Genomic DNA, 25,598 nt, shown 5'->3' with positions numbered 1-25,598 from the left:
GCGGATTTTTTCTCGACTTATATTTTCGCCTATTTATCAATGTATCAAAGAAACGTGACAAGCACACGTCATTCGGCCCTATTAAATGTTTCAAAAAAAAAGCCGAATAGCACTGGCAATGACGACTGCCACCTTGATATGTATCTTTACCGTGTCCCTCGTCCCGTATCTTTCTGTTCTGCTACATGCATTACGAGGCACTGGCTCCAGCAGTTCGGATATGTCAATTGCTAACCCCGACCTCCGACCACGGTCTACGTGGCGGCCGCTGGGAAAGGAGACGTTCTACGTCTCCCGCGGTAGTCGAGGGGCGGCGCTAGTTGACCAGCCTCAGAGCTCTTGTAAATATAAACCCCCGCTTTAAAGTCGAGAGAGAATCCGCTGCGGGATAGCGTAATGGCGAACGCACCGCACCGGTTTTGCGGAGATGTGGGTTCGAGTCCCGCTCCCGGAAAAACGGCGGATTTTTTCTCGACTTATATTTTCGCTTATTTATCAATGTATCAAAGAAACGTGACCAGCACACGTCATTCGGCCCTATTAAATGTTTCAAAAAAAAAGCCGAATAGCACTGGCAATGACGACTGCAACCTTGATATGTATCTTTACCGTGTCCCTCGTCCCGTATCTTTCTGTTCTGCTACATGCTTTACGAGGCACTGGCTCCTGCAGTTCGGATATGCCAATTGCTAACCCCGACCTCCGACCACGGTCTACGTGGCGGCCGCAGGGAAAGAAGACGTTCTACGTCTCCCGCGGTAGTCGAGGGGCGGCGCTAGTTGAGCAGCCTCAGAGCTCTTGTAAATATAAACCCCCGCTTTAAAGTCGAGAGAGAATCCGCTGCGGGATAGCGTAATGGCGAACGCACCGCACCGGTTATGCGGAGATGTGGGTTCGAGTCCCGCTCCCGGAAAAACGGCGGATTTTTTCTCGACATATATTTTCGCTTATTTATCAATGTATCCAAGAAACGTGACAAGCACAGGTCATTCGGCCCTATTAAATGTTTCGAAAAAAACAAGAAAAAAGCCGAATAGCACTGACAATGACGACTGCAACCTTGATATGTATCTTTACCGAGTCCCTCGTCCCGTATTTTTCTGTTCTTCTTTATATATACATATATATATATATATATTTATATATATATATATATATATATATATTTGCACTCATTTATATCTATATTGAGTTCTACCACTTTGTAATCTCCAATACCCCATAGTTTTTTTCTTATATTGTTATGTACCACAAATTTTGCGTACATACAACTGCTACACGTTTGGTGTTAGAACCAAGGTTGAGTCTTGGCGGGTCCTAATCAATGTTGTGTACCATCGGCGGCCCCCAATGCACATGTCCTCCTTGATGTCTGGATCTTTCCCCAGGTCTCAAGAGAATGCTGGAAAAAGTGGAAAACAAACATTATGCCTTAACAGCAAATTTTGTGCCGAGTAATATACTAAGCAGAAGTGCTACACATTTTTTCAGAGGACTGCATAATGATGACGATATGCTCGCAACTGCTCAATAGTCTGGAAAGCGCAAATTTGTGGACAACCGAGGAAATGAGCATTAGGGGCGCGATTGTTTGTCCGGCATTCGTTTTTGCAATTTTTCTCACCTTTTTTACCCTTAAAATGTTGGTATTGGTGCTCAACAACTCACCCAAATCAAGCTTCGCATACTCAGAATTATTTTTTCGTAATTAAAAATTTCTTATCTTTTTCGGGTGAGATCGAATCCACTGACATATTTGTACACCAATTCAACTTTTTTAAAGAACGATAGATTTTCGTCAGTGCTTTCTCAGTACTACCTCCTTAGTCCCTGGGTGCCCGAATGGGTACCAGAACCGTAAAAGCACAAGCTTTCCACCATTTCATTTTCGCGCGTCAAAAGTTGTATCACGAAAAAAGCATGCCATGCTATCACTAAGCTCCCAGGTGGCGTGATGTGCCCAGGCGTCGCTGAAGAGTCAGGCCGCAAAAACAGCTTTAAAAGGCGCGAGCGCTCGAATGCATCCACTGTAAAAGCAAAGCCCAGAGTACCCAAATGTGTAACAACAAGTTTTATTACTCTCATTTGCGTTTTGGCTAGTCTAATATTTTTGCGTTTATTTCTATGGATAATGAACCGAATGAAGGTGTGTTGTTGCGTTTGTGTAACATTTTTGTAGCATTGTAGCAATTTTGTAAGAATTTTTTTTTGCATTCCACACGCCCTGGCATCCACAGTACTTAAATTAGTACCATCAAATCTTAATACTTTCGTTCCCTTTTTGCTCATGCAATTTTTTGTGTCCATTTCAATGGATAATGAACTGAATAAACTGTGGTACAAAAGATTTCTGTTTTTGTGCATTCCTTAAACTGAAGGGGTTATAATGGCTTTTAACTTCATTCGGGGGTATTAGAGAAAAACGTGGTAAAGCTGACGCCACAGTAGTGTTACTCGCAAGGATGCACAATTTGCAAAATGATAAACTACTCGCGGGAAATATACCGATAGTATTGCTTAAAATATACGCGCGAGAGAAGATTTAGTTGTTGTACTTATTTACACAATAAAAATAAGGGAAGCTGACACTGACGCCTAAGCTTTAAAGGCAGCGAATCTGTGCGCAACCTTCACTTCCATCAGTGAAGTTTAGCTTCACGAAACAGCGCGAAAGGACTAAACGTATAAAAGAAGACAAACAAACAAGGTCCAAAGACAGTCGATGATATTTGTTCCTCGCATTTGGTGGACAATCCCCGACCGGGCGACAATAAAAAATTATCAGTAAAACAGGTTGCTTGTACAAAGATGCTCGCCTGGGACTTCCTGAGGTTCAGGTAAGAATAGAGAAGACAAAGTTTTTCTGGCTTTTACATGCCAACCTGTCTAATAAAAATGCGGTCCAACCATCTTAAGAACGGAAGCAAGGCAATGAACTACAATCGTTTAGTGGAGCTAACGCAGAGTGTTATGGTTAGGTGCACCATCATAATGATTGTTCGGTGTTAAAGCAACAAGGCCAGCTGAGACAAAGAGCAAAAATAACATCATTTGAAGAGAATGAGGATAGCTGGTGCAGAATATCACGTCACATTTTTGCGATGTAAATAAATTAGGTCTAAAACATTTTTTTTTCGAATAAATGTTCAAAAACGCGCTTGGCACGCGTTTAAAATATGGTAAAATGGCTTTATCCTTGCCTTTGGGGGTGTACTCTTTTGTATGACTAGGGGAAGGCTGCGCGATTGTTGTCCCTTGAGTTCCAGTGTTTGGGTGCATAGTTTGCGTGTGTCTGTGGATGGATTTATTTATCTTACAAAATAGGACTAAGTTCGTTGTTTTGCCTATGCTTTTGAAAAGCGTCCGCCCTTTTGAAGGAAATTAGGCGTCCGACGTGGGGTATCCTTCACTGTTTGTTCTGGGCCTCTCACGCTCGCCTGCTTTGCTTATTCCACCACAGTCTGCTTCGGTTGCACTGCACATTACAGGCTTCTAGAATAAACTTTTCGGTGGTGTACAGGATGTGCACCACCAAACGCTCGGCTGTTTCTTACAAGTGTGAATGGGTTATGCATGTATATTGTTGTTTGGATGTTTGTTCATATCTACTAAATTGCGCTTTTGCTTCACCAAACTGTTAAGCGAAAGTTGAACTGTTTCGGTCTTTAGGTATACCTGTAGTTGGGGTAAGGAGGTTGCCACTATCACATTGGCCTGTGCCTACGCCTCACGCAAGTAATAGAAAAAGAAATTCAGGCCAATGGCAAATTCAAAATATAAATAAATGTTCTGTCCTAAGATATGCTACGTTTGCAGTTTTTTCTCAACGTGCACGGTGCCGATGATGTTAAGTTCTTTTTAATCAGGCGACCTGAAGTATCTGGGTGCGAAGAGCCCCAGAATGAGTTATAAGCATTGTTGTCCCGCACAAAAAGAAATATTTCCGGTAACTCATCTACCACAGCCTGAAAACCTGCGCTCGGTGGTCCGTAAACAAAGTGACGGGGGCACCACTCAGATGTTAACGGGCTAAGTATTTTTGAGGTATTGCGACACCCTCAAGCGCAGTGTTCAGACTGATGTGATGACATGCTGAGAGATTTGGGCAGACAATTGCAACACACTGCCGAAATATTGTATGCGGCCATGCCAGTCCTTTCCCAATACTATGCCAATATTTCGGAAGTTTCCTTCATTACTGTTCACCTCAGTTTCTTTTAAATACGTGACACCTGGCTGATTGGCTATACTATCTCGTGCACGTTAAGATGATTTTGAGGAAGGCCTCTCCAGTTACACTCGGGTGTATTTTCTCTTCCCATAATTGTAAGAGCAACTGGAGTGTGTATGGGTATGTGTTATATGTCGGGGCAGTAATTCTATGCTTATGGTATTTTCTGGACACATGGAAGTCCCAACTGATTCCTTGCGTTTCCGTGACATGAGGAATGGTGCGGCATTCCTGTGGTCACTCATATTCTTGTTGGATCAAAGAGATCAAGGTCCTTTGACCCCGCACGCTTTGACTGAGCCACAACCACCAAAATGTCAGGAGTGTCACGTGTGGTACTGGCGGGTTGGCGGGGGCGGGAGTGGCTGAGCGTTCCTCCGTCTCCATTTTCTCCGTGCTATCTTCTGCTTTGGGTAGGTGGAGGCGAAATGGTACATGCCGCATTACGCCGAACCAACTCCATTGCCTCCACAGCTCCTGCGGACTTAGTCAGACTTCCAAAAGCAATCTCACGTGGCCAGGAGGGGGACCAGATTAACCTTGCTATCAAGATATGCAGCCGAAACCACGAGGCGCGAAGAATGAGGGAGCAACTTCGGTGTACTTTGCGAGACAGAAAAAGGGACCTCCTTTGCGCCTTTGGAAACACAAAAGGATTCTGTGACCTTGATGTGTATAATCTTTTTGAGTTGAAATGCTTGACTCGTCAGGGTGAATGGCCTTTGAGGTATCTTACAATTTGCACAGATAAAAATTGTACCTCCCAATTCTCACTTGGATAATGAGTTTGAGGACATTAGCATATGTTATTCGACCAGGGAATACGTTTCTGCCATGCCCGATAAAGTCGCAACTGACAAATGCGGCTTGTTTCTTATGTAAGGCCTCACAGGCCAATGAATGAAGCCCCCAAATATTGATTGAGAAACGGTAGAATCATTCCAGGTCAACATACATGTTTTGTTAGAAGTTCGTTGTTATCTCGATGAATCATGTAATGATTCGCGTCCATAGGCCCTTCTGTCTCATTCATCATATTTTTTTAAGTGATCAGACTCATTCAGTTGTAAGAGCTGCTATTTGCGGCTGAAAAACACGTTGACTTACATGCTTGGATTGTATATTTCAAAACCTTCAAGACTACACAGCGTCACAATTGGCTATTTGCTTTCACGTTTCAACCTCGCAGTCTTTACACCACAGGATACAAGTTTCCATTTGAATAGGCGCCCGCATTTCTTTGAAATGCCAAGGTACCTGGTTGAGGTAAAGAAACCACTTGTTATGAACGATCCTAAGAAAATATCACTTAGCCAAATGAGTTCCATTTTTGTCTAATGACCAGTCCTTTCCAGAAAGTCGTTCCAGAAAGTGTTGCTGAGGGGCGGGTGCCTGTCATGCGGAATTTGATTTTTTTTAACTTTGGTTGCTGTTTGACCCTGTTTGCGTCCTTTTTAGTGGTGGACACTACAATTATTGTTTCAGGAACCTATTTTGCAAGAAGCATATAGATCACTTAAAAAATAAATTCTGTGCTAGGATATTGGCGTCGCATGCGTACACAACACTTCAACTTTTCCCACTGCGAAATCAATGTTCCACCTCCTCCGGTTTCCGCCATTCATGAACAAATGTCCGGAAATCGGGTATGTGACAGACACAGCGCCAGTACTTTTGACACCGCGGAGCATGTCATCGACATTCTGCCCCTTCCAGCAATACGTTCTGACCATAACGGTACACCTAATTCTGTACGCAAATAATAATAAAATGTGCAACAAGCGTAGGCACAATAGTGGTAATACATATATACAATAAAACACAAGCATAGAGGTTTGATAGCCACGTCCACCAATCTTCAGCGCGACGGCCGCCTTCGGCTAGCAATTGTAAATACCCTTCATTCTGCAATATAACTTTTATTAGTGGCACGTACCTGGGAGGAGGATCTCTATTACTAGGTAAGTGGGGACCGTCGCCACTGTATCTGAAAAAAAAACGAACAAAAAAGAAGGTTGAAACAAATACCCTTTCTTTTTGTCTGGAAACTGCCTATTCAGGTGGTAGAACTATTTCATAATCGCTAAGGTATGTAAAAAAACAAGATTGTTCGCCAGTCTAACCTATTGTTCCACACGTTTTCAGATAAAACGGACAATATGGTTTCTGGCATATATTTGGAGATATCTGATTAACACTTCGTATACCAAAGGTCGAGTGCCAACACCAATACAATAGCTGTTAAAAATAGTCTTAGATGTTAGAAATAAAGTTATTTCTAAAGAATTAAAATTAGTTCTTCAATGAACATCGTGTGATAGCCTACCAAGCGCACATATTTGGTACTGTAAACTTCAATCACAGGGAAATTATCAGGGTTATTTGTGCAGTAGCACAGTCAATATTATGTGCACATGTGAGTTTCGAACAAAGGGGTTGAGAGACAAGTACAACACTATGAGTAAAATAAACTTTGAGTTGCCTGAAATATAGCGAAGAATATTAAAAAAGTTGTCAACATTCCAGCGAAGGCATTTTCTGAGGAATATTTTTTTTGGCAGCTTCCTTTTGACATGCAGAAAGAATACTCCTTAAGGCATGTAACTTGAGATCGAGTTTTTTTGCTTGCTTATACAGCAGCTATCTGAAAAGGTGTCCATAGTTTCCAAATATTAACATTATGCAAGACGTATCCATAGAGGCGCTGCTACGCACCTCGAAGTGTGGATGCGAGTTTCTTAGTTTGGGTTCAATATTCAAGTCGCAAATTTTAAGCATACTTCAGTCAATTCAACGTTTATTATGCCTGCTCCAACACTAGCCTGCTCCTACATACAGAAATTCAGCGTAAAAAGCACCTATACTGTAAAATTGGTTATTGCTCTAGGTAGTGACGACTATTTAGGCGAAGCCCAAGAGAATCTCTATTTTTGTTTCCCACCGCAAGCCACTTGGGTAAGTGTATCATAAAACGCACGTCAGATGTTGCTTAATTTGCTTCCTTTGAAAACTGTTGGTTTTCCTTTCACCAAAATATACTTAAACAATAAATAAAACTGCTTGTCATCAATTGAACATAATGCTTGACCTGAAAAATTATTGCGGGTTGTACTGCCACAAGTAAGAATCCGAAATTTCTTTAAAAGACATTCAGTCGCTGCGAGCGAACACTTTAGTGATGCCACGTCCACAAATTTCAGTGCATGCCTAAAGTGTCCCTATTTTATAAAGTGCTAGTTGCATCTTTGAGCCATGCTGAAAATTGCATATTTAAATTGCACATTCTGTGGCATATTTTAAGGCTCATTTCCGTCTTGCTATGTCATGTCTGACAGAGAACGAACTTCAGAATCTTCGTTTAGTTCATGGCAAATTAAAGCAGAGCACCGCGATGGGCAATAATCATTGTTATGGCGACAATGCCTGCGTTTTGGTATGAACAAACGCTCCCTTTCCTATTGCAACTCGTCACTTCAAACCCGGCAAAATTAATATTTAGCAGTGACTTAGCTAGGCTATGCAAGAATATAGGTAGCGTGAGCTAAGATGTAGCTGGATATTCTTAGGTTTCCTGGTTGTGTAGAATTAGCTGATTATCATGCTTAGTGCTGCTCAATGTATTTCTAATCTAATCCAATCCAATTCAACACAACCCAGTCCAGTACAATGCCTTCACTGCTCCTCGCGCAAGCATAGCACGGCTCTCCAGAACCAGCGCGAAACGGCTATTAGGCGGCTCCGGCGCAGCGTCAGACCTGGCTACTGCGCAACAGAGGCGCACAGCTGGGCATGCTCCGGCGCAAGTGCATCTACCACGGCTATGACGACACTCGTCTGGAATGCGAAGACCGGCGAGTGTGCACACCCGATTTTCTATGCACCCGTACTCCAATTGGATAGGGTATCCAATCTAATCCAATCGAGTCCAATTTATTTCAATCTACATCAAATCTAATCCAATCCAACCCATTCCAATTCAATTTAATCCAATCCAATCCAATGCTCCTCGCGATTGTGAAGCATGGCCCCACAAGGTCAAACGCGAAAATGCTCAACCTCGGCAAGTGTAGCTTACGCTACAATAGCAGTGAAGGAGCCGACACTTAGGGCTTCTAGGGATGTTTGATCAATTTCATGCCCAGGACGGAACAATGACAACCGACCTGTTGGCAAATGCTGTGATCTGCGTAAAGTTCATTTTAATGGTCGACGACAAGTTACAGTAATATGTGTTTTGTTCAGGAATTTATAAAAAGCATTTGAAAGGTCTTTACAGAAAGTTTCGCGAAGCCATTTTCCCCACAAATGCGCCCGTTCTATGTCAAGTTCCCTTCACTTTATTTTGACCGATAACAAAGGTACAGTGCATGGTAATTAATATTACAGAAAGAGTTCCCGAGGTGTGAAACTGCTGTTGGACCTCTTATTAATTAATAGTAAAATAATACATCGAAGCAATCACAGAAAATGAATTTACAAAAGAAGTATTAGGAAGAATAATGCAGCAATACAGGAAGTTCCAAAGAATAAAGTGTGATAAAAAAGAGCACACAAGTCTCATACACCCACAAGAAAAGTGCAAAGACAAATGGGAAAAAGAAAAATAGTGAGAACTTGGAACACACAAGAAAAGTGCAAAGACAAATGGGGAAAAGAAAAAATAGTAAGAACTAGGAAACGAAAGAAAGAAAGAGAAACAGAAGAATAGACTGAAAGGTGGGGCTTCCATGATAAACTTAACAATGGGTTGTTTTCGAGATGGACGAATTAAGTTATTTGCAGCATTATCAGGCAAGTAGTTCCAATCTTTATTGAGGGAAAACATACCTTCTATTTACAATAGTTTTTCGTGGCATTTGGGAGCAACAAATTATGTTCTAATCCAAATCGCATTATGGTATGCTTAGTCCAATGAGTGGTACCAATTATACAAAAAAACACTCTTATCAGTGAGACGTGTATGGGTGTTCGTTCAAAGAATATATAATATCAATGCTATGTTGTTTGAACCATTGAAATAAACGTGCTGCAGGACGAGTAGACCAGTGGCATTTGGACAGAGCCTCGTACGTGCGCTATCTCGACAGATCATGACAACTGACTTCGAGGATTAAAACACGCGAGCTAGGCGCGGCAGCTACACCCGTGCCACTGGAACAAGAATGTCGTCCGTTGGAAGCCTGGAAGCTCTCGAAGCAAGCACGAGTGAGTGGCTGGAATATCGCGAGCGCGTTTTGCCGTAGTTCGCTGCGAATGATGTGGCCGATAATAAAAGGAAGGCGGTATTTCTTAGAAGCTGTGACGCACCAACCTGTTCGCTTCTACGCAATCTGCGTTCTCCAACCAAGCCAGCGTATGGAACGCTTGCGGGTATTTTCCCTGCCCTCGGCGCACACTTCAAGCTGAATGTTTCCGAAGTGGTTGCAATTTTTAAGTTCTTTTCGGGGAAAAGGCTGGAAAGAGAGGGCGTCAGTGACTATATCTTTGCACTGAACAAGCTAGTAGACATTTGCAGTTTTGGCGCAGGGTGAGGGGATGATAAGAGATCAAATTGTCTTTCCGAATGTTGCATTGATCCCGGAATGCAGACTTGCCTCTTTGAAAGTGCAGAATTGGATCTGGGAACTGCGAAAAAACTTGCTATAGCAATAAAAGCTGCAAGAAAAGAGTCGCACATGTTATGCGTCCTGTCCATTTCTGTGGATTCGGTACAGTCGGCAAACTTCGAGCAACGGCCAATAGGGATGTGACAGAACAAAGTTGCTCCCGGTGTGGTGGAAAGCATGAAACGTCACGCTGCCGGAATTGCAACCCCACCTGTTTCAAGTGCGGTTAGCAGGGTCATCTCGCAAGGCTGTGCAAAGAAACGGAAATTAACGGAAGTAATATGACTGTGTCGAACTCCGCGCACACTATAAATGACCCCCCCCTCGAAACGGAGCCTGAACAAGGTGAGGAGTACACGTTGTGGTTACTTCGTGCTGCCTGGTCGGAACCTATGAAAATTGAGGCTGTTGTAAATGGCGTGCTGCTAGTGATAGAACTTGACTTCGGGGCAAGTGTTTGTATAATGAGCGAAGCAAAATTTCGAGCCAATGTCCCAGAGAATTCGTAGGAGCACAGGGACGTGTACCTCAAAAGGTCTTCCGCAGAGATTTCCGCAGTGTTGGGAAAGATAACGGCGGCGAAGAAGGTCGGCACGCAGGAGGCAATGTTGCCTTTTTTAATCGTCAGCAGAGCTTGCCCGACACTTTTCGGACGGGACCGTATGGAAGCGTTCGGCATTAACATCTCCACGCCGTTAGAAGCGAAAACAATCAGAACGGTAGCTGGCCTGATCAAACAATTGAGCGACGTCTTTTCTGACAGCCTTGTTACGATGATTACGCTGCAAGGTGGAGCAAGGCCAAAATTCTTCAAGGCGCGGCCGGTGCCGTTTGAACTCAATGACAGGTATGTGAAATAGTTGCAGCGTTTGAAGTGCGAACACATTATACGCCCTGTGAAGACGGCGAAGTGGGCCGTGGCGGTGGTTGCTTGGTTGAAGCTTCGTGTGTGTGGTGATTTTTAAACCAGTATCAACCCAGGTACAGCCCCGAAAATTACTCCATTCGAGGAATCGAAAAGCTGTTAGCGAAACTGTGTGGCGGTAGGTAGTTTGAAAAACGTGACTTGAAGGACGCCTAACAGCAGATAAGCCTGGGTGCCGAGTCACAAGAGCTGGTTATCTTAAACACCGCAAAAGGATTGTTTCAATTCTCAAGGCTTCCGTTCGGCATCATTTAAGCGCCAGCTCTGTTGCAGCGAGAAATGGAAAACTTGTTGGGCGACGTCCCAAAAGTGGTTTTCTACTTCGACGATATCCTGGTGAGGAGAAGCGACGACGAGGACCATTAGAGAAACCTATGGTTATTGTTTAACGACCTTCAGGATGCCGACCTGCGCCTGAAGCTAGCGAAGTGAGATTCATGAGAGACCGTGTCGAGTACTTTGGCTACGTCATCACCAACAAAGGTCTGCAACCCATTCCGAGGAACGTCGAAGCTATTCTCGGTGCACCAAGACAAAAGGACGGGAAAACTTTGCAGAGCTACATGGGGCTGATAAACGTTTACCGTAAACTCATTCCTAGCTTGTTGGTGGTGCTTAATCCTCTGAATGGGTTTCTGGTACCAGGTACGTCATGGGCTTGGACCTCACATCAAGAGGATGCCATCGGCGAAAGTAAGATCTTAGCATCTGCAGACACAATGGCGCAATTCGACCCGAAGGGAACCAGTGTACTGGTCACAGTTGCGTCGCCATATGGTCTCGGCGCGACTCTAGCCCATAGTGAAGCGTCGGGGGAAGAGCGACCAATTGCCTTTGTGTCCAGCAGCCTGGCGCAGCTGATCGGAACTACACACAGCTAGTTAAGGGGGACTTGGCGGTTGTGTTTGGCTTAACATGGTTCAAACAGTACCTGTGTGGGCGCCCATTTGAAATACGAAATGACCCCAAGACACTGTTGCAACTTCTCGCGGCAAATAAGCCAATTTTTAGTTATGTCCACCTCGACTACTTCGCTCGCCACTCTTCCGGTCGTGCTATGATTACGTTTTGAAGTACAGACCGGGTGGCCGAATCCTCACGCCGATGCCCTGAGCCGGCTTCTGCTTCCGACAGCTGAGATGCCCGTCGCCAACCCACAGGAGATTTTTATGCTCGAAGGATGCCACCCCAGAGTGCTGTGTGCGCAAGCTATAGCAGCCGCTACGAGGAAAGACCCATGCCTGTCACGGCTTCGCGTAGCGCTGTGGACTGGTAGGGTAGGGCGCTTCACAGGAAGCGCCGTAGCGCCTGCATCAAATGAGTGTGCAAATCGACTGCATTCTGCTTGGAAGGAGGGTGGTTGTACTTGCGTCCATGCATGCTGACGTAATACGGCTGCTACATGAAGGGCATCTAGGAGTTGCTATTATGAAAGTGATGGCTCGTAGCCATATCTGGTGGTCATCCATAGAGGATGACGTAAGAGCAGCGGTACAAGCGTACCGCACATGCCAAGCAAATCAGCGATTACAGAGGCGGTCAGTGATTAAGCCATGGTCATTCCCGGAAAGCCTGTGGTACAGTATTCACGTAGAATATGCCGCACCGCTGAGGAATACCTACTTATTGATAGCAGCCGACGCATTCTCTAAGTGGATAGAAGCATTTCTTGTATCCACCCCATGCGCAGCAGCCAGTGTTGACTGCCTGGGAAAAACGTACGCTTTCCGTGGACTCAATGATATGGTCGTATCCGACAATGAGCCAGCGTTTGTGAGTGAAGAATACAAGGTCTACTTCGGTAGAAACCGCATCCGACAAATTATTTTACCACCGTACCACCCAGCATCTAATGCAGAAGCGGAGCGCGTAGTACAGACTATAAAGAAAAGTTAAAGAAAGCGGAGTCGAAGGATGGCTTGCACGTGCAGCTAGCCAGGATTTTGCTTGCATACCGGACAACGCCCCATGAAGTCGCCGGTTGCAGCTCTGCTGAGCTTCGCATGCGTCGGAGGTTAAAAACTGCCCTAGATTTCCTGCGGTGTGATTTAAGAACAACCGCAATATCTCATCAAATCACATATTGCCTCGTGGTTAACACAGCCCCGCCCAGGTCCTGCCTTGGTGCCGGCAATGGTGGAAGCGGACACAGGTTTCTCAGCGGTGCTCAGACTGCCAAACGGCCGCTAGTGGGAAAGACACCGCGATCGTATGCGGGCGGTACCGTGGCAGCCTGAGGTGTTGGAGCACTCCGGGGACACCCAGGTGTAAGTTACACTTATGAGATTAGCGGCCAGGTGCCAGGGCTGCGCGTGAGAACCCAATACTCTGTCTGGTGGCCCAGCACTGTACACTCTACGCTACAGCCATCGCCAATTCGTCAGGGCGCGCACGGGAGATGGATTGTCTGGCCCACCGCATACCACAAGGATAAGCCCCCATTGAGAAAGCAGACAGCGCCGCCGAATTCCGGGACCCGTCTTCATGACGCGCGGAGGTGGTGGGATTACCGGCGTCCAAGCGCGCGCCGCCCAAGACACCATTGTTATCGCGCCCCGATCGGCATAGTGCACTGCCGCCGTCTTTCGATCTCACCCCGCGGGGTCACGCGGACCTGCTCGTCTGCGAGCGTGGCGTTCACCCAAAGATGGCGGCGCCTCATTAAATATTCCGTGGCGTGCTGAGTGACAGCTGTCTACGTGAATTTCGGCACTCCCTCACGCGTGTACGAACGCTACAGGGGCGTCCCCGAGAGAGGGTGATCTCGAGGTTTTATAAGGCCGAACTTGCCGTTGGAAATCGTTCTTGGCTGAGCGCCGAGCTGGGCAGTTCCCGGCAGGACAAGGAGTCTCGACCGTTGAAGCTAGGTTGGGATTTGTGAGCCCCCTAGAATAGAGGTTAAGGTCGCGTCGGAGGGTTAGGGTGCAGCGCCTTACCAGGCAACTAGACAGATCTTGCGGCGACACGGAGTCTTGGTCGTCGTTTCTCGAGCGGTTTGTGTACGCTCCGAGGATAGGAGATTTCTACGAAGTTGAGGAGCTCGAGTGATTTGTGCGCACTCGGAGCTAGCGTCTAGCTGAAGTTTGAAGTTTTTTTCTTTTTCTACTAATCTACCCAGTTTTCCTACAGTAAATCGCTGTATATAAATTCTTCGTTTCATTTAATCAACCTCAACGCCCCGAGTTCCTCAATTGGACCACCATCTCCAAGAAATTTAACACCATCGCCCTCCAGCTTTCTGCCAAATCAACTGGAGCATGGGCGATAGGGTTCCTGATCGACACCGGACATCGGGGAAACGAACCACAACGATCTTTACTCCAGCATAACCGCCCCGACATTCCAAGGGCGCAACCCGCTGTGTTTTTGTATACTGGAACGGGGGTCGCTGCCGACACCCAAGCAGTGGCCGCCAGTGTTATTCAATCGACCAGTGTTTCGCCTGGTGAACCAAAATGCCCGGATGTTTCCAGTGACCCGCTTAGTTGTGCCAGTCCCATAGATGACGCCCTGAACTCAGTCGTCCCCCCTCCGACTCCACTTCACTGAACTTTGAGCATGCGCATTATTCTGTTTGGTCGGTTTCTTGTGTTTCCGTTTTGTTTGCTTCCTTTGTTAAAGGAGTTGTAGCGCGACGAAATGGCGGTTTCAAAACTATTGATATAAACGGGCTGCCGGCCGGGTAGGCCAGTCAGCATTCGGAGCGAGCCTTATGCGTGGGCTCTCTCGGCAGCCCATGACAATCACTTTCTCTAACCAAAGGAAATTCAGGTGGTCGTTATTCGGGGAAGTGATGTCGGTTTAAAACGAGGTACACATAATGTTTCAGATGCCTCGGTTTTGAAACCTCTTCAAGAGAACTAAATGAATATCGTAAGTTAGGCCGCAGGAACGTGCAATAGCTTTTTGGTTTTAAATAAAAGCATAGTAAGGAGTTAGAAGCGTAGTTAGCCGGAACCAATTTCTTGCCCTAATACTCTGATTTTCTAAGGCCATTCTTCTTTTTTGAAACTCAGTGATATTAATAACTCTTAAGGCTCTATAAAATAAAGTTCAACCCCCACCAAATGTGCGCATCGATCAGCCGGTAAAATGGCCTCAGAGTAATATAGAATAGAGCAATAGAAGTTAGACACTTCAGAAATGAAAATGCCGCAAATACATGTTTGGAAGAGTTGAATAATGAACCATTGCTCTGTAACCATAAACAAATGTTTGTAATATCGAGGTTTAGGTTTGTAGTAACAACATCAAGTGATGAGTGTGATGGGTAGATAGTGATTACCTCAGCAAAGAGTTGGCAATTAGATAATTTGGGGCGGGTAGGAAGGTCATTCGTGTAAATAAAAAAAAAAGTGCCAAGAATGAAATGTTACGTAGTGCGAAAGTTACTGGTTTGTTTCCTGAGAGTTTACCTGATATATAATAATTTCCTTAGTGTTTACCACGGAAATTTACCGATTTTAACTCCATGTAATATTTGGTTTTATTTTGTTTCCGTTTCAAGCTGAAGGTAAAAGGGCTTCAGACAAAAGGAGCAATTTCGCAAAGATGGCTAATATTTCGCTAAATATCGTAATTTTTTCGAAGAACTCTACTTGGGGATTGCACCCTGACTTTTGCCGATAAAGCGGGCAGCCAAAGTTACGAAGTCTCGTGCACCAGCACATCCGGCTATACTGAATTACAAATATTGCCCCCAAAATTGTGTTAGGGCATAAGATACCGCTGTTGCATCAGCTGACGATCGTTGCATCTGTGTTTGACATTAGTCGCCATTGATCTAGAAAATAGAAACAGGAGCATTGCTTCCTTTAGAAGTCATAGTCTCTGCTTTGTAGCACTAGTGTTCATGCACCACGCTCTATTCACTGTCCATGCACAATGCAGCAATCATTCTTGTGGCCGATCGCGGGGAAAAAAGTGGTATTTTACCTGGTACCACGCCAACATTCTTGTCACATAATCGCGATCTTCCAAGCACGCAGCGGGTGCTTTACAGATACGTATTGTGTGCGAGATAGTTGCACATTACGAGGCCTTTGTAGCAAAGTCAACAGGGAGGGACATGACGGCACTACCGAACCGAGCTGTGGTGTTAAGCACGAGCAGAAGTTTGTGAAATGTGAACAAGGTGTTGTGTACAAGATTCCGCTTCCTGGTGGCAAATCATACATCCGCCAGACTGGTCGCTGTCTCAATAAACGGCTCCGGGAGCACAAGTACGCGTGCTCGTTGATAAATGCGCCGAGCAACTTGGCACAGCATTGTGGAAGGTCTGGATGCACGCCTGAGTACGATAAAACGTCAGTGCTCCTGAGGTCCGGAAACAAGATGCAGCGCGAGATATGGGAAACATACAGCATGGTGTCTGGTAAAGAAGGGGAATACTTCAGCGCACCATCTATCACATTATCAAAAAGAGAAATAGACTTCTTCTCACGCTAAGAACTGAGCACGCGCTCCTTGTAACACAGTGTGCAGTTGTAATCATATACGTTCAAACTTTTTTGTATCTTTTTGTATCTTTTTGTTTTTGTATCTCCTATCCACACAAGCACGTGTTATATATATATATATATATATATATATATATATATATATATATATTCATCCACGTAAATAAATCAGTTGTTAGTTTGCGCTTCGCCTTGTGTTGTAGTTTTTCTCGTCCTTGTTTACTAGTCAAAGTTTAAGCGCTTTCCATTCAAGCTCTGCTGATTCTAGTTGCTGCTTCTTTGCCGTAAACCTCCGAAAAGCTTCAAAACTGTCTTGTTGGCACGTGGTGCAAATGTTCCAAACGATGTCATTCAGCCGTCTCAAATTTCTTTGGCCTCACCTGTCCCTTTGGTAAAGAAAGAAGGAATGCACTTTAATGTTTTGCGTATATTACGCGAAGATAAACCAAGTGAGAAAGAAAGACTTCTGTCTGTTGGCAGAAATTGACGATCGGTGGACCTGCTTAGGAGTGCCCATTACTTTTCTTCCTTGTATATAAAGAGGGGGATATCGAAGATCGAGGTAGATAAGCGCGACCATGAGAACACCGGCCTTATATTGCCCGGCTGGGATATTCAAGTTTCTGATTCGGCCTTTTGTATTGAGTTCGGCATCGGGATGATTTCAGAAAATGAATAACACTGCTTTGTCAGATATCAAGTAGCAGGTTCTTAAAAGGAGCAGGTACGTCGTGTATCTTGAAAATGTTATTGTTTGCCGACATTTTCAGAAAACTTAAAAAACGATATTGGGCTTTCATTTACTACCATCCACTGGTTTCACCTTAGGAGCACAAAAAACAGAATTTTGGGTAAGAATAACTCTGTTTTTGTGGTCACATTGTCGTCACGCAACGATCAAACCCCATACTCAAAAGCTAGAACCTATCCCTAATTTTCCTACACCTATAGTCAAAAACTGTGTTCGGCGAGTTTGAGGACTGTGTTCTCGTTAACGGCGCTTCAAACCAAACGTGTCACACTTCGGGACACCATAAACCTGCCCTGACCATGATGGCGCCGCCCTCGTACGGAAAAATGAATTTCAAGTTTCTTTAAGTAAGCTGCGCCAGCGTTTGCAAAAGGGACCTATACTCGCCCATTTTGAGGATGCTGCAACCACAATTATATCAACACCCACAACGTAGGTCTAGGCAGCGTTATCTCCCAATGGCAAGGTGATGCGGAACAACTTGTTAATCAAGCGGGACACGATAGCTCGCGGAGACTAGCTATTTGGCCTCTGAAAAAACGTGTGTGCCAGTTGTTTTGGTGTCCTTGAAATTTTGCCCGTACCTTTACGGCGTCATTCAAGGTAGTGAGTGACCACCCCTCACATCATTGGATGGTCAGTTTGAAAAAAACCCACTGGTCGCAGATCCCGCTAGAGCGTGGGAATTTAAGTTCACTCTTACAGTGGCCTACCAGTCAAGAAGGAATCATTCCCATGCAGACGGCCTGTACTGACTTCCTGACGGGTACCGCCGCCCTGAAGATGAAAACTAATCGGCTCTATTGCACTAACGGACGCCCCAACGTTGCCGAAACAACAACGGTAAAAAGCCTATCTGCAGCCAATTGTGGACATATTAAAAGGCCGCTCCACACAGAAGACAAATCTGCTCGCACGCGGGCGGCAGTTTTTTTTTTTTCCTGGCTCAAGAGTCTCTACAAACGAAACTTCCGTCATTCGGCAGAAACTACGCATCAATATTTGGTTATTCCTGTAAACGGTTTGCATTCTTACTGAAGGGGGGCTTCTGTTTTTTACGGTTAGAAGATTGCTAGCATACTTGGCACCCAAAGTAGATCCCTAATACCACCGTCGTAATAATACAACAATACCAGGCGCGTCGTTCACCACTTACAGATATTCTCGCCTAAATTGTATATTTCGGAGGGATGATACATACGCTTTCATTTTTTTATAATGACCAGGAACCGTTTACGTCGAAAGCCTTAGCGGGCAATAATGGTTCAAATGCTACTACGGTGCGTACAGTGGCCGCCACTTGGACAAAATGTTACTGGCTCATGGGAATGGTGGGGGAGAACTGCGATGGCATCCGCAGTGCATGGTTTCTACGCCCAGGATCAAGAAGTACGCTACCAAGCATGATTTCTGAGCTTTTTTGGTTGAACAGAACGGTTTAAGCATTTCGGCAAAGAAGGCAATTTTGCATGATAAGACATGCCCATGCCGTTTTCGGCTTTCTCTTTAAGTAGAATCGAAAAGAAATAGAAGACGTGCAGCAAACCTCAGAGCAACGCGTTTTATGCACATTTTTATGCAGCGGAAGAAACACAACGTCGATGCCAATACCAATAGTGCCACAATGCCGTTTCCAGATTTACTTTACTCGCAAGGACAGCAGTAGTAAAATCAATATTTCGATCTGTCGTCCATCGAATTCACTCAATTCCGGCACACCTTACCTGAACGGGTACAACCACACAGGTTTATTTCCTAATAATCTATTCTGCTTACTAACTTTTCCTGACAATTGACGGGAATGACGGGAATGCGTTACGCTTTTGCAGTAAGCACCTTTCGATGGTCATCTTGGCGGTAACAGGGCGTACAAATTCGCACGTAGGTAGTTTTACTGGCTGCTTATTCTAATTGTTCGTACTTTGCAAAGTGGCGGCAGGTGTTGTTGGTCTACGTCAAAAACTTCTAGCCCCAAAAAGCGTGGCTTGGCAACAACTAAACACACATGTTGGGACGTGTGTTGCGAAGTCTTTATCACTTCAGTCTTTTGTTTGGTTTTTCTTCTTAGATAACGCTTCTTTTCAGTTACCCCGACGCATATACGCGTGATGCTTGAAATTCCGCTAATCATTTGTACAAACACTAGCCGCTACTTTTATCGAAAACGTTATCGGAAGCGTCCTCAGCGTATTTATTTAAGCACAAATTGACAACTACAGTTTATTTTGGTACAAGGCCTATTGCAATTATTAGAGCAACTTGTTAACCTACACGTTTGAAAAGTATATTCCACTTTACCGTTGACAATTATTGTTATAGATAGCGTTTAACTGCTCGTCCTAAGTACTACCATCTTAAATCCACCGAAAGTTTTTTGAAACAACTTTTTTGACGGAGACCCCTACTTAAACAAAATTACGCTACCCGCTTCTGATGGCAACTCCCTGTGCTCCTGCGAAAACGTTCCTCAACAAGATAAGTGCCAATCAGTTTGAGCGTCGCACCTCATAAACGCCTTTCTTCTGGAAGGCTAATCTCTGATGCTCAATTTACTGTATGACCCTTTGGTCTCTCTTGCACTGCTAGCACCAATTGAAAGTTGATTACAAGCCAAGATCCCGCTGAAGGCATGCATTTTGAATCCCTGTTCGGGTACTTACCCAGGCGCTAAGAGGTGCACTAGTACCGCTAGCATTTTAAGCTCACTAGATACTTCAATTTTTCTCCTCGCCGGCATCCTTTATTCAAAAAACATGATCCACCTGCACTACGTGCTCTTTCTAGGTGCGAATGCACTTCTTAAGCCAGCCTGAAGCGTCCGCCGCCGTCCGCATAGCAACAGCTGCGGGTGCGCGCCCTCCTCGTCTTCCTTGGCAACGGGGGGAGATGGGCGCGCGCTGCCTGGCCGCTGACATGGCACATACCCACGTGGGGGATTGGCCAGGAATCTCTTCGTCTTCCTTGGCAACGGGGGGAGATGGGCGCGCACTGCCTTGCCACTGACATGGCACATACCCACGTGGGGAATTGGCCAAGAATCGGGCGTGAGAAGGGGTAATGCACCCGCTTAAAGTAGTACTGACACGAAATTTCAAAGCTTAGATCCGCTCCAGCAATCAAGTACAACGACAACCCAAATAGGTGTCTGTGAATAAATGCATCTTTCTTTCTTTGTAGTTGTGTGTGTGTGATCTCTCTTTCGCGAACATTACCGAAACGCGCAAATTCAACTCGTGCTTTCGCACTTTCACATTCTTCCTCTCGGGGAAATGCGGAGAATTTTTTATTGCCTGCACACTGACAGTACCTCGGCTATCGGACTGACTAGACGTGCCCTCTCCGGATGGCGCGTTTTTCGCTCACTCTAAGCGCAATCTGCTGTCTTTACAGCGTAGGAACTTTCTGACCTGTGAACCATCTATTTTAAGTAAATCCTCTGCTCCGGTTGTGCGGGGGGTAAATATGGCCAATAGCTTGGCGAGTCTTACGAATGTTTTCGGCGGCGTGATTGCGTAATGTATCGTTTGTCAGCATGCCAGTCACCTACGCTAGTTTAACGCCGGCAGTTTCCGTAGACAGAACGACCCCCTTATCTTCGTAGACAAGCTCAACTTGCGAGGCAAAACGTAAAAATAGTGGCGCTGTGACTGAACCTCGAGTATCTCTTGCGGATAATACCAGTAAAAAATTGCTACAGTTGAATGATAAGTTTCCGCTGATTCTCCCCGTTGTCGCCAAGGTGGATGCGTTGTGTTAACGGATTCAGAATGTAAAATACAGTGAAAAAGCCGTCGCTTATGTGCATGATCGGCACACTGCAATGTCAGCTAAGCTTGACAAGCAAGGCAATGATGTTACTGCTCTAAAAAAGTGTCGTTTGTAATAAATTGGCCACCTTACCACATGTCATAAAAGTAAAAATCCCTCTTAACAAACTTGAGTAATACAGTATTCGGAACATTTTCAGGTTCAGGGATTTCTAGAACAGCACGAAAATCATCTCGAAAAAAATAAAATATATGGCTCGTAAACTTCAACTGCCCGACCTTTAAACTTCCGACCTTGATGCCCTGCACGGCTTACGACTTCGTCGTAAGAAACTATTTGTGGTGACTGCCTGTTTGGGTTCAATTTCTCTGAATAAAACGTATCTAAAGGCGCTCTGCTCAGAGGAGATCCGCACCGTCAACACAGCTAACGGCTTACGTTGATGCTTGGGCAAGTTTGTGTACCATATTTTTTTATTTTACAGCGCACACAACAAGCAAGTACGACTTGGAGAGGGAGGCGCACAAACGCTGACATACAACTAAAGTTGATTGCTTTGACATCCAGAAAATATATACAGCAGAAATCTAGGCAACAAAGAACACTTGAAAACAAAATAACAAATCTGCCCGACATCCCCCCCTCACCTGGTGCCGACACACTGTCTAGATATGCGATTTCTTTTGTTGAGAGCAAGACATAAGAAACAATTACTTTCCTTCGTTCTTTGCATTTCCGTGAGCCTCCAAAATATTCCTTGTAAACCTATGCTTATTTTGATACGCCCGTGTCCCTTCCGTGTAAGCGTCCCCCAAAAAAACCGACCGCGCGAACGTGAGCGCAGGCTTTGGGATGACCACCAAGTAGTTGACAAAATCAAAAATTCACCCGCATTTCACCGAAGGGGAGCATGGGGAAGTGCGAATGCACGGGTGATGCTATGAGGGGGAGTTATGTTGAACTGTGTTGGCATTCGCCCGTTAGTTGCATTTACTACCCCCGCGTGATCAAGTGGGGATTTACACACCCCGTTAGTCATTCTCTGCTGGAAATCTTGGTGAATTAAAGTGTATGTTCGAGGAGGTCACACACACACGCAAGTGAAGTGAAACGACAGTATTCTTTATTCAGCACTTGTTGGTGTTGTCGTTGTAGTTGACGGTCATTATGACCGCCTTGTGGTCACTGAAATGTACGGTCAAGAGTTGTTGCAAGACCGCGCGTATCAGACAGTTCCTCGCAAAGGCCGGGTCGATGTAGCTGCCGTTGATGGTGGTGGGAGCCTCTAGCGGTAGGCACGTCATGGAGTGGTTGGCGAGCATGTATTCCATCAACCACTCGCCGCCCTTTCGCACGTACACGTTAAAGTCCCCAACAACCACGACCGGGTCCGAGGGCTTTACGCGCCTGGCCACACTGTCCATCGCCGCGTCCACGTATTCGACGACGTCGTCGCGCGAGATGTTTGCCGAGAGGTAGAGGGTGACGACCACGATTCCGTCGCCCGAGTACGCGTCGGTGTAGACGGCACTGTACGGCGACTCGTCCCTGACCGGCGAGGTGGACATGGCGTGCGACACGAGGTTCGCGTAGACGTGACCGACGAGGTAGACGCCGCAGTACTCGCCCCGACTTCCGCTCCTGGCGAAGCAGCAGTCGTCGATGGGGAGGTGGGAATGCACGGGTGATGCGAAATAATTCTTCTTGGCCAATCGCCCTAAGTGGGTATGTGCTAAAGAAATTAGGAACTCTTCTTGGCCAATCCCCCTAAGTGGGTATGTGGTGCGTATGGACGGATGGCGGTGGACGCGTGATTCAGGGTCGCTTAAGAAGTGCATTCGCACTTAATAAATGGCCTGGCGCTCATGTGTGTTCGCCTCGCCATTACCGCCAAGCGTGTCCTGCACCGGCTTGTCAAGCCAAGCATACCCATTTAGGGAGATTGGGGAGAATTGCGGCGACTATTCCGCAGTTAAAAGCTTAGAAAACGCCGAGCACTTGTGTATTCATGCCTCCTGACGACCGCCCACTGTCATCGGCGCCCGTTATCAATCCAAGCATATATCCACTTGGGTGGCCGGCCCAGATGGACCAAAAAAAACTCCAGCGTTCGTCGTTATTGTGGCCACACCTGCTCGGAATGAGAAAGACAGGTCATAGCATACGCCCCTGCAAGGTGATGTCGAATGATTATCCTTTCTGAAAACGGAAGCAAGCTCACACTTATACAACGAGGAAACTGGTCGGGGGCAATCGTGGACTTAAACCGTCCTAATGGTCGGGATGGTTCCGCACAGCTTCGCTTCTTTCGAGCTCCAATCTATGTTGTTTCTATTTTTTTTATTGTTGGACGAAAAATGTATTACAAATGCCACAGAGCCGTTTTTTGTTTGTTACCATTCCTCGACTTCGTTGCATTTGATGTAATATTTATGGTTGTACCTGAGCTGGTTTTTTTCTGGAAAGCTTTGCGTAATTTGAAGTGCAATGATGTTGCCGTGTATCGAGAACAGCGGCGCTACTGGCCACGTTTGCCGATTACATCTGTCACCTTATACCCACTATGCGCTGCATTGTGTGAATTGTTGTTGTTGAAACAACAGTTAGATAAAAATTGATACAGAAAAGTGCCGTTTGCGTCCACTTTCCCTTTTTGCCTTGTTAATGCGGGCATTTGTGTACCACGAGTAGGCAATGTACGCTTGGCTATGGGCTTAAGCTGCTAAGTGGCACTAATGTGGGACCAAACTGGTGGAGAATTTGGTGTGCGCCGACATACGCAAATTTTCACTCTGCGGTAACATTTCCAAATTGCCGCTAAATAATAATTTATTACAAATACTCAGTTGCTCTTACCCTGGGACCAATGGTTGATTACGCGGGCCCGGGTTTCTGTAAAAATGAAAAGCAATGAACGTTCTTAGACGGCTGGTACGGTGATACAGATTTTGCAGATTCGCAAATACAAAATTGCTCTATAATGTTCCCGCAAAAGAATCTTCTTTGCGAGGAATTTACAACGGTTTGAGTTTTTGATAATTCTGTCCCATAGGTGCATTTTCATTACAACAAGTATTACGCTCGCTGATGATGGTGATAGTAGTTATCAATGGTCCAGTGGGAACAGAGCAAATTTATTCAAGTATTTTATAATAACCATATCAAAGGAAGCCCATCGGGCATAAAATATCCAACCCTCGTTTTTAGAAGGCAAAGAGAATCACCACTTCAGCCTTAAGTGCAGATCCACTTTCCTTATCCGATTCACTTTTCTGCGGACCTATTACGGAGTCAACATCACCGTATTATGGGAACGCTGCTGCACAGACAGCAAGATTTACGAAGCTATATTACCCAGTAGCTTAAACGTTTATTTTTTTTAATATTCTACAGAATATAGAGCAATTGAAAGCCCACTGGCCAGCTTGTGACATGCAAAAACGAAGATATAAAGAAATTCAATCTGTATAGCAATGCTAATGCTTCCAGGGTTGGGAACATTTATTTGCAAAAGTACCACAAAGTGTTTTTTACATTATTCGGGCGTCAGCAGTAAGGCATTTGTGCTGAACGTTTGCAAATCATAGGTCACTGAACAGAGCCTGAAATGGTTCGCTAAAATTGCCCGATAACGTTCCGAAAAAAAATCATACAGAGACAAAAAGAAGGTTTAAGAATGAAATTTTGCATCATAGACTAGATGGAAGGCACATTATAGAGTGAAAAACACGTGGAACGGTATGGGAAATATTATTGAGGAGGTGGGGAAGCTCGCAAAGGAGGTTAATGATGCAACTGCTACCTTGTTGAGTAGTTGCCACACGCCTCCCACCATGGGTTGTTTAGTGCCAACAGACGCAAACAAGAAAACCAAGAGAATGCTAAAAAGGCCTCTTCTAGCTATGGGGCACTGAGTGAGCACTGCACATTTTATAACGGCTCCGTTATTTACTCTGATATCCTGGCTGCTATGGAGCATCTTGTTGCCGGGGTGAACTTCAACCTCAGAACTGTCTATAAGGTAATGGTCTAGCCTCCAGGATATTCCAAGTGAGCACTATTTGGATAGCACCATAATATCAGAGCATTTATATACAACATACCATGGCCCCATGTATTCCTTTTAAGCACTGCAATTCTGAAAATTCCAGTGCAGCAACGACAGCAACAGGGAAGGCTGCATTGTGATGTTTGGGCGCTGTTGTGTCAGACTAGGTTGGTGGTCACGAACAAACTGGATATTGTGGCCTTCTATCTATGTTGTAAATAAAGTATAAGATGGCAGCAGGCAGACGACGAAAGAATCGGTGAGAAAGGAGACGAAGTTGAGTCCACTCCCTGACACAGAGAGTCATTCATGGTTTCCGAGAACGAGGCATCTCGGTCATGCTTGCTCTCTGGTATTCTCTAGAAGCTGAATCCGTGACGCCCATCATTCGACGCACGAATGGACCTAGCGTTGTCGGCTAAATAGCTATGAGGCTCCCGAGGCCTCTATACAATCGCCCTGCCTAGTCCAGAGCGTCTGGCTATCGACCGCTGCCCACCATGGCTTGTACCCAAGCCAAACTTCGCCGCACCACGCAGCCCCTGACCTTGGAACGTTTGAGGCTACGACGTAGGTTCCTGTGACATAATATTGCGGAGCTCGTCAGGGCAATAGACGCACTCCTGTACGAACATGCTCCAAACGTGATCGCTCTTATCGCCAAGATAAACCGCCTCCACGACACGCCGATCGTGATACGGGCTATCGACTCCTAAATACAATGCCACCTGACTGGCCACAAGCTGAAGGAAAGCATAACCGCCTCACAGCTTCCTCCGACAAAATGCTTTCATTGCCCAACACGCGGCC

The 25,598-nt window shown here is 45.4% G+C and overlaps 1 long non-coding RNA gene across 1 annotated transcript in view; it reads right to left on the bottom strand.

Moving 5' to 3' along the window:
• Positions 1–1,225: 1,225 nt before the first annotated feature.
• LOC144141949 (uncharacterized) overlaps positions 1,226–25,598 on the bottom strand; it is a 39,635-nt gene continuing 15,262 nt past the window's right edge. The window contains exons 2-4 of the long non-coding RNA XR_013316769.1: positions 23,597–23,632; positions 6,168–6,218; positions 1,226–1,402 (exon numbers count right to left, since the gene is read on the bottom strand). This is a non-coding gene — a long non-coding RNA (uncharacterized LOC144141949). The remainder of the gene's footprint in view (positions 1,403–6,167; positions 6,219–23,596; positions 23,633–25,598) is intronic.

Source organism: Haemaphysalis longicornis, unplaced genomic scaffold (assembly GCF_048455015.1).
Source record: "Haemaphysalis longicornis isolate Haplotype H1 unplaced genomic scaffold, Haemaphysalis longicornis Haplotype H1 scaffold_6, whole genome shotgun sequence".
In the NCBI taxonomy this organism is placed as follows: Eukaryota; Metazoa; Arthropoda; class Arachnida; order Ixodida; family Ixodidae; genus Haemaphysalis; species Haemaphysalis longicornis.
This window is presented reverse-complemented; position numbering and strand designations above follow the sequence as displayed.